Source organism: Nomascus leucogenys, chromosome 17, assembly GCF_006542625.1.
Source record: "Nomascus leucogenys isolate Asia chromosome 17, Asia_NLE_v1, whole genome shotgun sequence".
NCBI lineage: Eukaryota > Metazoa > Chordata > Mammalia > Primates > Hylobatidae > Nomascus > Nomascus leucogenys.
In genome coordinates, this window is record NC_044397.1 from 49,197,088 (window position 1) to 49,211,082 (window position 13,995).

The window sequence follows — 13,995 nt, forward strand, 5'->3', positions numbered from 1 at the left end:
GGGGCCTAGCACAGTGCTCACGCCTGTAATCCCAGCACCTTGGGGGGCCTGAGGAGTAAGAATTCCTTGAGCCCAGGAGTTCAAGACCAGCCTGGACAACATAGTGAGATCCCCATCTCTACAAAAAAGTTTTAAAAATTAGCGGGGCGCAGTGGCTCAGGGCTGCTGTAGTCCTCGCTACTGGGGAGGCTGAGGCAGGAGGATGCTTGAGCCCAGGAGTCTGAAGCTGCACTGAGCCATGATGGCACCACTGCCCTCCAGCCTGTGCGACAGAACAAGTCCCTGTCTGAAAAACAAAACAAAACAAAACAAAACAAACCTCACTAACTCCGAACTCCAATTAAGCAAAATGTTATGCCTAAAAAAATTCCATTCTTCAGCTGGGCGCAGCAGCTCAAGCCTGTAATCCCAGCACTTTGGGAGGCCGAGGCGGGAGGATCACGAGGTCAGGAGATCGAGACCATCCTGGCTAATACGGTGAAACCCCATCTCTACTAAAAAAAAAAAAATTAGCTGGGCATGGTGGCGGGCACCTGTAGTCCCAGCTACTTGGGAGGCTGAGGCAGGAGAATGGCATGAACCCCGGAGGCAGAGCTTGCAGTGAGCGGAGATCGCGCCACTGCACTCCAGCCTGGGCGACAGAGCAAGACTCTGTCTCAAAAAAAAAATAAATAAAATTCCATTCTTCGCATCAGTAGCATATACTATATAATGATATAATCATATCATTATATATATATTTTTAGATGGAGTCTCACTCTGTTGCCCAGGCGGGAGTGCAATGATGTGATCTCTGCTCACTGCAACCTCCCCGTCCCGAATTTAAGCGATTCTCCTTCCTCAGCCTCCCAAATAGCTGGGATTACAGGCGCCCGTCACCACGCCCAGCTAATATTTGTATGTTTATTAGAGACGGGTGGTTCACCATGTTGGCCAGGCTGGTCTCGAACTCCTGACCTCAGGTGATCCACCAGCCTCAGGCTCCCAAAGTGCTGGGATTACACGCGTGAGCCACCGTGCCCGGCCAATAACATAATCATCATTATATTTTGAGTTTTATCAATATGAAATTGATGGGAAGGAGGGGTGGTTCCAGGACTGAGAGCAAGGCTTGTGTCGTCACCATGGAGACGGACAGTACAACGCTTGTGATTGGCAGGGACCAAGGGACGGGTCCTCGGCCCGTCCCCCTCGGCCCTCTGGGACCGGAAAATTCTGGGAAGACTCGAGGCCGCAGCCCCCGGGGTCCGCATAGCCCCGGTGAAAAGCAGACCTGGGGAAGCTGATGGGAGTCAGGAACCCCCGGCGATGAGGGTTGCGATGAGGGAAGCAGGCGCGGAGTGCCGCGGGCGCATGCGTATTGGGGATCTGAGGCCAGCGCCTTGCGCCGCCATTGCGGGGAGACTGTCCTCAGAGCAGGCCTGGCGCGTCGGTGGCTGGACCGGCCCCAGGAGCCCAGTCACCGGGCGTCATTGGCTCAGGCGTCGGGGCCCTCGGCACCTTCTCCCGCCCAGGCCCACCCTGGCGGCGGCGGCGCCGGCGGCGTCAGGGGGCGGAGCCTTTCGGAGCGCCCTTTGTCTGCGGAGGTGAGTCGCGCCGGGGGGAGGCGGGAGGCGGGAGGGGCGGGAGGCGGGAGGCGGGAGGCGGGAGGCGGGAGGCGGGAGGCGGGAGGCGGGAGGCGGGAGGCGGGAGGCGGGAGGCGGGAGGCGGGAGGCGGGAGGCGGGGGAGGGGCAGCCGCTGTCCCTGCTGTCCTCGTTCGTGTCACCCGCCCCGTGTCCCTTTCGGATTTTTGGTCTTTTATAGGAAGGTCTTACCTGTTCCAATATTATAAATACATTGTCCTCTACTATCTGCGAATGACTCTGAGGCTGAAAAAAAATTTGCAGTTTATTTCTGGGCAAGCGTCCATAGGTGTCATTTTGGGGGAAAGTTTTTCCTCATCAGGATTATGCAAATGTTCGCCTTTATTTTCTTCTAATACGTTTAAAGAATTTTTAAAATATTTTCTTTTTCTCCTCTTTATCTGTATTTCATTGAGTATGACGTTTGTGGTAAGGGGTTAGGTAGGGATTTACCTTTTTCTCTCATTGCCTTGCCATTATCCGTTGAGTCACTTTTCCACAGAATTGCAGTGACACTTTTATTACATTTTGCAGGCGTGTATATACCCAGATGTGTTTCTGTTTATTTATGTTTTTGTTTTGAGACAGGCCCTCACTTTATTACCCAGGCTGCAGTGCAGTGGCACGATCATGGCACACTGCAGCCTCAAACGCCTGGGCTCAAGAGCTCCTCCTTCCTCAGCCTCCCCAGTAGCTGGGACCACAGGTGCCCACCACCATGCGCGGGTTTTTGTTGTTGTTGTTAGCGACCAGGTCTCACCATGTTTCCCAGGCTGGTCTGGAACTCCTGAGTGCAAGTGATCCTCCCATCTTGGCCTCTCAAAGTGCTGGGATTACAGGCATGAGCCACTGCGTTCGGCCAGCTGTTTCTAGATTCTTTCACTGCCCTGACAGTTTCTACACTGAATATATATACGTACATATGTACATACATACATGCATACATACATACATAGATTTTTTCATGTAAAATGTTTAGGCCGGTTGCGGTGACTCACGCCTGTAATCGCAGCACTTTGGGAGGCAGAGGCAGGAGGATCAGTTGAGCTCATGAGTTCGAGACCAGCCTGGGAAACATGGCAAGACCCTGTTGCTACAAAAAAAAACTAGAAAAGTTAACCGGACTTGGTGGTGTGTGCCTGTAGTCCCCAGCTACTCAGGAGGCTGAGGTGGGAAGATGGCTTTGGCCCAGGAGATGAAGGTTGCAGTGAGCCAGTCACTGCACTCCAGCCTGGGCGACAGAACCAGACCTTGTCTCAAAAAATAAAATAAATATTTTAAGCAAATCCCCCTTAATTATGTCCTTTCATATAATGATCTTTTTTTTTTTTTCTGAGACGGAGTTTCGCTCCTGTTGCCCATGCTGGAGTGCAATGGTGTGATCGCTGCTCACCCCAACTTCTGCCTCCTAGGTTCAAGTGATTCTCCTGTCTCAGCTTCCCGATTAGCTGGGATTACAGGCACATGCCACCACACCTGGCTAATTTTTGTATTTTTAGTAGAGACGGAGTTTCATCATAATGGTCAGTCTGGTCTCAAATTCCTGAGTTCAGGTGATCCGCCCACCTCGGCCTCCACAAGTGCTAGGATTACAAGCGTGAGCCACTGTGCCCGGCCTGATCTATTTCTTTTAACTTAAATTGTGAGGCATTTAAAAGATACAGAAAAGTTAAAAAAAAAAAAAGATAATTTTTTAAAAGGCAGGTTGGAACACTTAGTAGGTTGTAGCAATTAGTAGGTTCTAAATAGTTATTCAGTGATGAATGTTGGTGGAAAGTCACTCTGTTGCTGAAAACTTGCACGTGGCTCCCTGCTGCCATCAGGAAAATGTTCTAGTTCCTTAGTGATGCCCTCAAAGCCCTTTATGATCTTGATATTGCATCTGGCTTTGCCTTACACCCTTGCACTTTTTTTTCCCCCAAGAAAAGCAGTTTAATTTGACTGCAGATTTGTATGTGAATTTCATTAGAAAAGAGGACTATATAAATCTGTATGAGTTATAGTTCTTGTAACATGTTGGTGTCATTTTCAAACTGATTGGAAATGTCAGCTGTGAAGACCATGCTTTTAATTTTATATTAGAGTATGTATCTTTGGTGACTGTCATAGCCTGCTCAGTCTGCTATACAATACTGCAGACTGAGTGCAAACAACAGAAATGTGGTATCTCACAGTTCTAGAGGTGGGAAGTTCAAAATCAAAGTGCCTGCCCTGTTGGTTTCCAGTGAACCTCTCTTCTTGGCTTGCAGAAGAGACTGGCTTCTCTCTGTGTCCTCTTCTGCTGGTCTTTGCACTGGGTGCATGTACTCCTGGTGTCTCTTCCTCTTCTTATGAGGACACTACTGCTATTGGATTAAGACCCCACCTTTATGACCTTATTTAACTTTAATTACAGGCCCGGCGCAGTGGCTCATGCCTGTAATCCCAGCACTTTGGGAGGCTGAGGCAGGTGGATCACCTGAGGTCAGGAGTTCGCGACCAACATGGCCAACATGGTGAAACCCCATCTCTATTAAAAATACAAAAATTAGCTGGGTGTGGTGGTGGGTGCCTGTAATCCCAGCAATTTGGGAAGCTGAGGCAGGAGAATTGCTTGAACCCGGGAGGTGGAGGTTGCAGTGAGCCGAGATCACACCATTGCACTCCAGTCTGGGCAAGAGAGTGAGACCTTGTCTCCAAAAAAAAAAAATTACAACCTTTAAGGCCCTGTTTCCAAATAAAGTCACATTGGGAGTTAGGACTTCAACATATGAATTTGTGGGTGTGGAATATAATTCAGTCCATAACAGTTACAATATCAAAATGAGTTGAAAATTCTAATCTGCTAGACTGGGCGCGGTGGCTCACACTCGTAATCCCAGCACTTTGGGAGGCCGAGGCGGGCGGATCACGAGGTCAGGAGATCGAGACCACGCTGAAACCCCGTCTCTACTAAAAATACAAAAAATTAGCCAGGCGTGGTGGTGGGCGCCTGTAGTATCAGCTACCAGAGAGGCTGAGGCAGGAGAATGGCGTGACCCCGGGAGGCGGAGCTTGCAGTGAGCCGAGATTGCTCCACTGCACTCCAGCCTGGGTGACAGAGCGAGACTCCGTCTCAAAAAAAAAAAAAAAAAAAGAAAATTCTAATCTGCTGTAAGATTAAAACTGCCTCAATTAAATCATAAGAAAAAAAGTATCCCTTGAGAGAATTCTATATAAAGATATAAGAAGAATTATCCTGGTATCACAGATACACAGGAGAATCAAATATTAAGGAGAGGCTGGACATGGTGGCTTATGCCTGTAATCCCAGCACTTTGGGAGGCCAAGGCAGATGGATCACCTGAGGTCAGGAGTTTGATACCAGCCTGGGCAACATGGTGAAACCCTATCTCTTCTAAAAATACAAATTTTAGCTGGGTGTGGTGGCACATGCCTGAGGCAGGAGAATTGTGCTTGAACCCGGGAGGCAGAGGTTGCAGTGAGCCTAGATTTTGCCACGGCACTCTAGCCTGGACAGAGTGAGACTCTGTCTCAAAAAAAAAAGAAAAAAATTAAGGAGGGTGCCTACTCCCACACATGCTAGGAACAATTCCTAGCATAGATTAAGGTATTAAACTATTAAGTTTTGAATGAACACTAAATGAAAAAGTTACTATTTGATTAATTCATTGGCAAATAAATGTGAACAATTAGAAGTTTATATACAGGAACTAAGAAATAATTCAGTTTCAACGTTCTAATATAAATATGAACGAAATTAAAGCTCAGTCTAAATACCTTTCCAAAGTCACATGGTTATTTAATAGAAAAATTGTGTCTAGGACATAGTTGTAATTTTTATCTCACCCACACTAGTTCATGATATATAATGGTTTGCAGGAACAAAAGTATAATGTGACTTGCAAGGCAAAGTATGAAAATAGAAATCAGGAGAGAAAAAAGATTAAGAGAAATGATGTCCATTTATTTAATAGAAAAAAATTAAATCATTGAAAAGAAAAAAGTAAATCTCAACTAAGATGGACTGTTATCTATGAATCTAAAGTGGGAAGTAGTAAACCCTTGTTTATAAAAAGCACAAGTGGCTGGGTGCGATGGCTCATGCCTGTAATCTCAGCACTTTGGGAGGCTGAGGTGGATGGATCATGAGGTCAAGAGATCGAGACCATCCTGGCCAACACAGTGAAACCCCATCTTTACTAAAAATACAAAAAATTAGCCAGGCGTGGTGTCGCGCAACTGTAGTCCAGCTACTCGGGAGGCTGAGGCAGGAGAATCGCTTGAATTGGGAGATGGAGGTTGCAGTGAGCCGAGATCATGCCACTGCACTCCAGCCTGGGTGACAGAGTGAGACTCCATATCAAAAAAAAAAAAAAAAAAATTGCGTAGAGAGCAATGCACGCCAAGGAATTCTTCCAAGGAGGGAAGTAGAGTGAAAGAGGAGTTGAGGTCAGGTGCAGTGACTCATGCCTGTAATCCCAGCACTTTGGGAGGGCGAGACAGACAGATCACCTGAGGTCGGGAGTTCAAGACCAGCCTGACCGGCCGGGCGCAGTGGCTCACGCTTGTAATCCCAGCACTTTGGGAGGCCGAGGCGGGCGGATCACGAAGTCAGGAGATTGAGACCACGGTGAAACCCCGTCTCTACTACAAATACAAAAAAAAATTAGCTGGGCGTGGTGGCGGGCGCCTGTAGTCCCAGCTACTCGAAGAGGCTGAGGCAGGAGAATGGCATGAACCCGGGAGGCGGAGCTTGCAGTGAGTCGAGATTGCGCCACTGCACTCCAGCCTGGGCGACAGAGCGAGACTCTGTCTCAAAAAAAAAAAAAAAAAAAAAGACCAGCCTGACCGACATGGAGAAACCCCGTCTTTACTAAAAATACAAAATTAGTCGGGCGTGGTGGTGCATGCCTGTAATCCCAGCTACTTGGGAGGCTGAGGCAGGAGAACCACTTGAACCCGAGAGGCGGAGATTGCAGTGAGCCGAGATTGCGCCCTTGCACTCCAGCCTGGGCAACAGGAGCAAAACTCTGTCTCAAAAAAAAAAAAAAAAAAAAAGAGGATTTGAAGGGCCCTCACATTTTACTCCATATATTCCCATGTTTTTGCCTTGTGAGCTTATGTAAAAAATGTGTGGAACTTGAGTTAAAAAAATAATGCGTTTAACTTATATAAGGAATAAAAGAACAAAACACTCACACACACTTAGGACCTCTACAGAGAGGAAAAAACAAATTTTACAATGCAGACCTTTTACAAATTAGCTCCTTTTAGAAAGCAGCAAAAATAAAAGACAAATGGTGGAATGGAGACTATATGTGTGTGTGTGTTTGACAAGGAAGTTGCTGGTTACTGTCTGTGTTCTTGGGTCTCCAAGACCACCCTCTGGTTCAGTGATTTGCTAGAAGTCCTAGAATTCAGCAAATACTGTATTGCATTTATGGTAGAGTGTTAGAGTGAAAGGATGCAAATTAAAAGTCAGCAACATGCCAAGCATGGTGGCTCATGCCTGTAATCCCAGCACTTTGGGAGGCTGAAGTCAGTGGATCACCTGAGGTCAGGAGATCAAGACCAGCCTGGCCAACATGGTGAAACCCCATCTCTACTAAAAATACAAAAATTAGCTGGCCGTGGTGGCAGGTGCCTGTAATCCCAGCTACTTGGGAGGCTGAGGCACGAGAATCGCTTGAACCCGGGAGGTGGAGGTTGCAGTGAGCCGAGATTCTGCTACTGCACTCTAGCCTGGGCGACAGAATGAGACTCCATCTCAAAAAAGAATAAAATCAGCAACAGAAAAAAGCACATAGAGCAAGCTCCAAGGTCCAGGAGAGACCAGGTGCAGGCTTCCCATTGTCTTCTCTCTCTGTGGAATTTTACAGATAACATTTAAATCTCCCAGGAACAGGTTGGGTGCTTATGCCTCTAATCCCAGCACTTTGGGAGGCCGAGGCGGGTGGATCACCTGAGGTCAGGAGTTCGAGACCAGCCTGACCAACATGGAGAAACCCTGTCTCTACTAAAAATACAAAATTAGCCGAGTGTGGTGGTGCATGCCTGTAATCCCAGCTAGTCGGGAGGCTGAGGCAGAAGAATCGCTTGAACAGGAGGCATGGGTTGCGGTGAGCCAAGATCACGCTATTGCACTCCAGCCTGGGCAACATAAGCGAAACTGTGTCTCAAAAAAGTAAGTAAATAAAAATCAAAAAGGCCGGGCACAGTGGCTCACACCTGTAATCCCAGCAGTTTGGGAAGCCGAGGCAGGCAGATCACGAGGTCAGGAGATCAAGACCATCCTGGCTAACACAGTGAAACCCAATCTCTACTAAAACTACAAAAAAAGCTGGGCGTGGTGGTGGGCACCTGTAGTCCCAGCTACTCTGGAGGCTGAGGCCAGAGAATGGCGTGAACCCGGGAGATAGAGCTTGCGGTGAGCCAAGATCGCGCCACTGCACTCCAGCCTGGGCAACAGTGAGACTCCATCTCAAAAAAAAAAAAAAAAAATCCCAGGAACAATGTGTGAAGATTTGTGTTGGTGCCATACAAAACCAGGGAAGCTCACTCAAGCTTGGTGTTCAGGGTTTTAACTGGGGGCTGGTGTAGGGGTGATCCCTTTTCTCCCTATCATAAGGGTCATGACAGAAAACCCTATAACAAAACACAGGTTAACAAGAGAAAAGCATAACAAGTTTTAACAAGTTTATTTGATAATAGTTTTATAACTTCCCCTTTGCCCTCTGAAGGTTTGCTGAAAAGCACTGACAAAAAAAAAAAAAAAAAAAACAGAATAGGCCGGGCGAGGTGGCTCCCGCCTGTAATCCCAGCATTTTAGGAGACCGAGGCGAGTGGATCACCTGAGGTCAAGAGTTTGAGACCAGCCTGACTAACATAGAGAAACCCCGTCTCTACTGAAGATAAAAAATTAGCCGGGCGTGGTGGCGGGAGCCTATAATCCCAGCTACTCAGGAGGCTGAGGCAGGAGAATTACTTGAACCTGGGAGGTGAGGTTGCAGTGAACCAAGATTATGCCATTGCACTCCATTCTGGGCAACAAGAGTCAAACTGTTTGAAAAAAAAAAAAAAAAGCAATAGGAGACAAGACCTACAAATTTACCCAGGCTGCAGTGCAGTGGCGCGATCTCTGCTCACTGCAAGCTCCGCCTCCCGAGTTCACGCCATTCTCCTGCCTCAGCCTCCAGAGTAGCTGGGACTACAGGCGCCCGCCACCATGCCCGGCTAATTTTTTTGTAGTTTTAGTAGAGACGGGGTTTCACTGTGTTAGCCAGGATGGTCTTGATCTCCTGACTTCATGAACCGCCCGCCTCGGCCTCCCAAAGTGCTGGGATTACAGGCGTGAGCTACCGCGCCCGGACTATTTGATCATAGTTTTATGTGACATGGGAGCCTTCAGACTGAAGACGCAAAGATACGGGGAAACAGAAACATACATGTTTAGGTATGGACATCCATGTATAAATATGATTGGACAAAAAAGGGTATGATCTCATGCTATAGATTGAATGGGAAAATGCAGCCAGGCCTGGCTGTTCAGATTCTCTTTGTTCTCTTTGGGAAGTATTCCTTCCTACCCAGTGTGGGGTAGGACTACTCTAGAATGAGGGTCTTATGACCTACAATGAAACAAGGTAGGTCAGATAATTTATTTATGGCCAGTTATTATACAGAAGGCAGGGAATTAGGGTAATATTTTTAGGTTTTATGACTGGCTTTGGAGAAAAAGCGTTCCTGGTTTTTTTTGTTGTTGTTTTGTTTTGTTTTTGTTTGTTTGTTTTGAGACTGAGTTTTGCTGGTTGCCAAGGCTGGAGTGCAGTGTCGCGATCTTGGCTCACTGCAACCTCCACCTCCCGCGTTCAAGCCATTCTTGTGCCTCAGCCTCCTGAGTAGCCGGGATTACAGGCACCCGCCACCACACCCAGCTAATTTTTGTATTTTTAGTAGAGGCAGGGTTTCACCATGTTGGCCAGGCTGGTCTCAATCTCCTGACCTCAAATGATCCGCCCACCTTGGCCTCCCAAATTGCTGGGATTATAGTCGTCAGTCACCACGCCCGGCCAAGGGTTGTTGTTTCTATGTCCTGCCTTGGGGAAGGGGTATTCTAGTTTCTAAGCCTAGTCTCAGGGGAGAATGAGGGGTGAGAGAAAGGAGGGCAGGAGAAGGCCAGAGAGAAACTTGTGCTTTTGAGGCCTTTAATTTGCAGTATCATTTTCTGAGCCCCAACACCCGTCATGTAGGCTTGGCTGATCACCCTTGTGGCTGACCTTCACTCTCCAGCCCTTTCAGAGGAGGAGCTACCACATGGCCTGCGGTTCTCAACATAACGGGGTCCCTTTGTTAGCATTAACATCTGGACATGTCCCATGGCCTCAGGCAAACAAAGACACTCTTTTTTGTTTGTTTGAGACAGAGTCTCGCTCTGTCGCCCAGGCTGGAGTGCAGTGACGTGATCTCGGCTCACTACAAGCTCCGCCTCCCGGGTTCAAGCCATTCTCCTGCCTCAGCCTCCTGAGTAGCTGGGACTACAGGCACCCACCACCACGCCTGGCTAATTTTTTTTATTTTTAGTAGAGACGGGGTTTCACCATGTTAGCCAGGATGCTCTCGATCTGACCTCGTGATCCACCCACCTCGGCCTCCCAAAGTGCTGGGATTACAAGCATAAGCCACTGCACCCGGCCAACACTCTTAACTGGTAGGATATTCCAGGGGTTTAGAGTTTGTCTCCCAAGGAGACAGGCCAGGATACCTTTCCTTGAAATGTTTAGGGTTTGGACCATCCAGTTCTGCTGAGTTAATCCCTTTACTTTATCCTTTTGTCTAAAGACCTCTTGTAAATAAAGAAATCACTATTGTCAAGAAAAAGACAATAGTGGAAAAATGGACAGATGACACGAAAGGGTAATTTATTTAAAAAATAAAGCTAAAAATATAAAAACTTCTATCTCATATCTCTAAGAAGTGCATGTTAAAGCAGTGATTAAATATGTTCATGTATTTCAAAAGAACAAAGCCTGACATTGGTTAATGGTCTCATATATTGGTGATGAATATATAAATTGATACAACCTTCCTGGACAGTGTTTTGCCTTTTCTTTGACCCTGCAATTACACTTTTCCTAAGGAACTAATCAGGCAAAATCATTCAAAAACTGTATGTCTAACAGTGTTTGCTGTTGTCTATAAAAGCAAGCAAGCAAGCAAGAAAGAAAACAACCTAAAGGTCTATTAATAATGAAATAAGTTTTGGTTATTGCATGCAAAGGAATATATTATTAATCTATTAAGAAAATGAATGTTTTGACTTTTGTTTTCTGTCATGAAGTGAGATCCACAATATTGTCAATTAAAAGGTAGATTTCTAAAAAGAAAATTATACATTTAATAATATATGCATGTGTGGGGCCGGGCGCGGTGGCTCACTCCTGTAATCCCAGCACTTTGGGAGGCCGAGGCGGGCAGATCACGAGGTCAGGAGATCGAGACCATCCTGGCTAACACAGTGAAACCCTGTCTCTACTAAAACTACAAAAAATTAGCCGGGCGCAGTGGCGGGCGCCTGTAGTCCCATCTACTCGGGAGGCTGAGGCAGGAGAATGGCGTGAACCCGGGAGGCGGAGCTTGCAGTGAGCCGAGATCGTGCCACTGCACTCTGGCCTGGGAGAAAGAGCAAGACTCTGTCTCAAAAAAAAAAAAATATTAATATATGCATGTGTGTATACATGGAAAAAGCCTGAAAGGATAAATCCCAAAAATAAGGTAACTGGTTATCTCTAGGTGATATTATAGGTGATTTTCATTTTTTTTATGTTTACTAAAATTTGTATTTTAATATTTGCCAAAAAGTAAAATGAGGATATTTCCATGGTAGAGAGGGGTATAGGAAAGATCACTCTGGCTGCAGTATGAAGAAAAGGTTGGACTAAAGTCAAGGAGACAAGTTAGAAGGGAATGGCAGTAATCAAAGCGAGAGATGACGGTGGCTGAACCAATGTACTAGACATGAAGATGAAGACCAGAAACATTCACAAGATACTGAAGGGAATACATATACCAGAATGTGACATTGATTAGATAGAGAGCCCAAGGGAGAACGAGGAAGCTCAGGATGCCATTCGGATTTCAGGCTTGGTGTTGCTATTCATTGAGATGGGGAATATGATAGAAGAGTTAGAATTAAGATCTATCTATCTATCTATCTATCTATCTATCTATCTATCTATCTCTTATTATGTGCTGTTATATTCTTTCTTTCTTTCTTTCTTTTTTTTTTTTCTGAGACAGAGTTTCACTCTTATTGCCCAGGCTGGAGTGCAATGGCATGATCTCAGCTCACTGTAACCTCCGCCTCCTGGGTTCAAGCAATTCTCCTGCCTCAGCCTCCCGAGTAGCTGGGATTACAGGCATGCGCCACCATGCCTGGCTAATTTTGTATTTTTAGTAGAGAAGGGGTTTCTCCATGTTGGTCAGGCTGGTCTCGAACTCCGGACCTCAGGCGATCCGCCCGCCTCAGCCTCCCAAAGTGCTGAGATTACAGGCATGAGCCACTGCGCCTGGCCTGTGCTGTTATATTCTAAATATCTACAAATTTTCACTTTTCCTTAATCCTCACAACAAACCCACAGGTAGATACTATTATTATTCCTAGTTTTATAGATGAGGAAATGGAAGCCTGGAAAGGTTGAGTAATTTACCAAACCAGACTCATACAGCTGAAGTCATGGAGCTGGGAATCAAACCCGTTTGGTTTGGCTGTGGAGTCACCATTCTGACCTGCCTTACTGTATGGCAAATTAATGGCAAGAGACTTGAGAGAGAATGAGTTTTGGATATGTTAGGCTTGAGAAATATGAGGGACATCTACCTGGGGGTGTCCAGGAGGGTGGTTACATTTGTATGTTTTTCTGTAGCTCAGAAAGGATGAGCAGTGAAACCAAGGCAATGAGAGAAGCCACCTGAGAATAAATACAATAAAAAATAGAGGAGAGTGAATATAGACACTAATAAATTGGGCCTAACTACATTACAGAGGAAGCATGTAACCACATTGAAAGAGGTGAGGAAGAAAATAACTAACCTTAAATAACTTTAGGAAACAGTATCTTAACTGGGTACTGTAAGGCTAAAGATGAAAAGAATTCCACATAAATGCTGTAATCAAGTCAGTAATTGTGTTTCTCACAAGGGTATGAGTTAGCAACTCTGTTATAAAGCTATGTTGTATGTATGTCACAATTGAACAAATAAGTAGATAATAAGAGCCACCAATTTTTTACTGTTGAAGAAGGAAGTTACCAGTAAGGGAAAAGGGAAGACTAAAATGAACCATATGGTATCGGCCTCCCAAAGTGCTGGGATTACAGGAGTGAGCCACCGCGCCCGGCCCCACACATGCATATATTATTAAATGTATAATTAGATTGGAATCAGATATCAGTATGAACTCATGATATTTAATATATATGTATGTGTGTGTATATATATATACACACACACACATAAACACACACATAATCGATGTGTGTATATACATGGTTAGTGTGTGTGTGTATATATATAGTATGTAGTGTATATATATATAGTATATAGTATATATTTCCTAGCTATGTCTGCTAAGAGGGCCTAGAAGCAATGATACCCCAGTAGCAATAGGCACACCTAGCACCCAAATCTTTAAATCTTGTTCTCCAGTAAAAGGAACCAGGGCACTTTGGAGAAACGGTTGATTCCAAGGCTGGGCAGGAAAAAATGCAACAGCCTGAAACATCTTATATTGCCAGGAAGTGAGAAAGTGCTTAAGAAAGGAGAAAGCCTGATTGAAGTAACACAGGAGTCTCGTAATGGCCAAAGCTGGAACAATTTGTGCAATAAAATAAATAAGAAAAGTATTTGAATTTTAACTCATAGAATAAAGTAAGTATCCATGAGTCTCTATAGATATAAACAAATAATCTAATAAATGAATGAATAGGGGATAAGAAGCAGCTTTTCCTTATGGAAAAATTCCAATACTAAATTAGTAAGAGGGAAATAGAAGAACACCATTAGGCAAACACCACGTTAATAATTGTTGCAGATGAGATGAGATACACTGATGATGGTAAAATTAATGGGTTTGAGAAGCAAGATATGTACATAGTCTTTTTCTTTCTTTTTTTTTTGAGACAGGGTCTCACTCTTTCGCCTAGGGTGGAATGCAGTGGCATGATCACAGCTCACTGCAGCCTCGACCTTCCAGGCTCAAGCAACCCCCTCACCTCAGCCTTCCAGATAGCTGGGACTACAGGCACTCGCCACCACACCCAGCTAATTTTTTCTTTTTTTTTTCATAAAGGTCTCACTATGTTGCCTAGGTTGGTCTCAAACTCCTGGGCTGAA

The 13,995-nt window shown here is 45.6% G+C and overlaps 1 protein-coding gene across 1 annotated transcript in view; it reads left to right on the top strand.

The window, feature by feature from the left end:
* Positions 1 to 1,375: 1,375 nt before the first annotated feature.
* The window catches only part of ZNF713 (zinc finger protein 713), a 57,325-nt gene continuing 44,705 nt past the window's right edge, over positions 1,376 to 13,995 (top strand). Inside the window, exon 1 of the mRNA XM_030795774.1 lies at positions 1,376 to 1,586. The gene's annotated coding sequence lies outside the window, so the exon portion shown is untranslated. The remainder of the gene's footprint in view (positions 1,587 to 13,995) is intronic.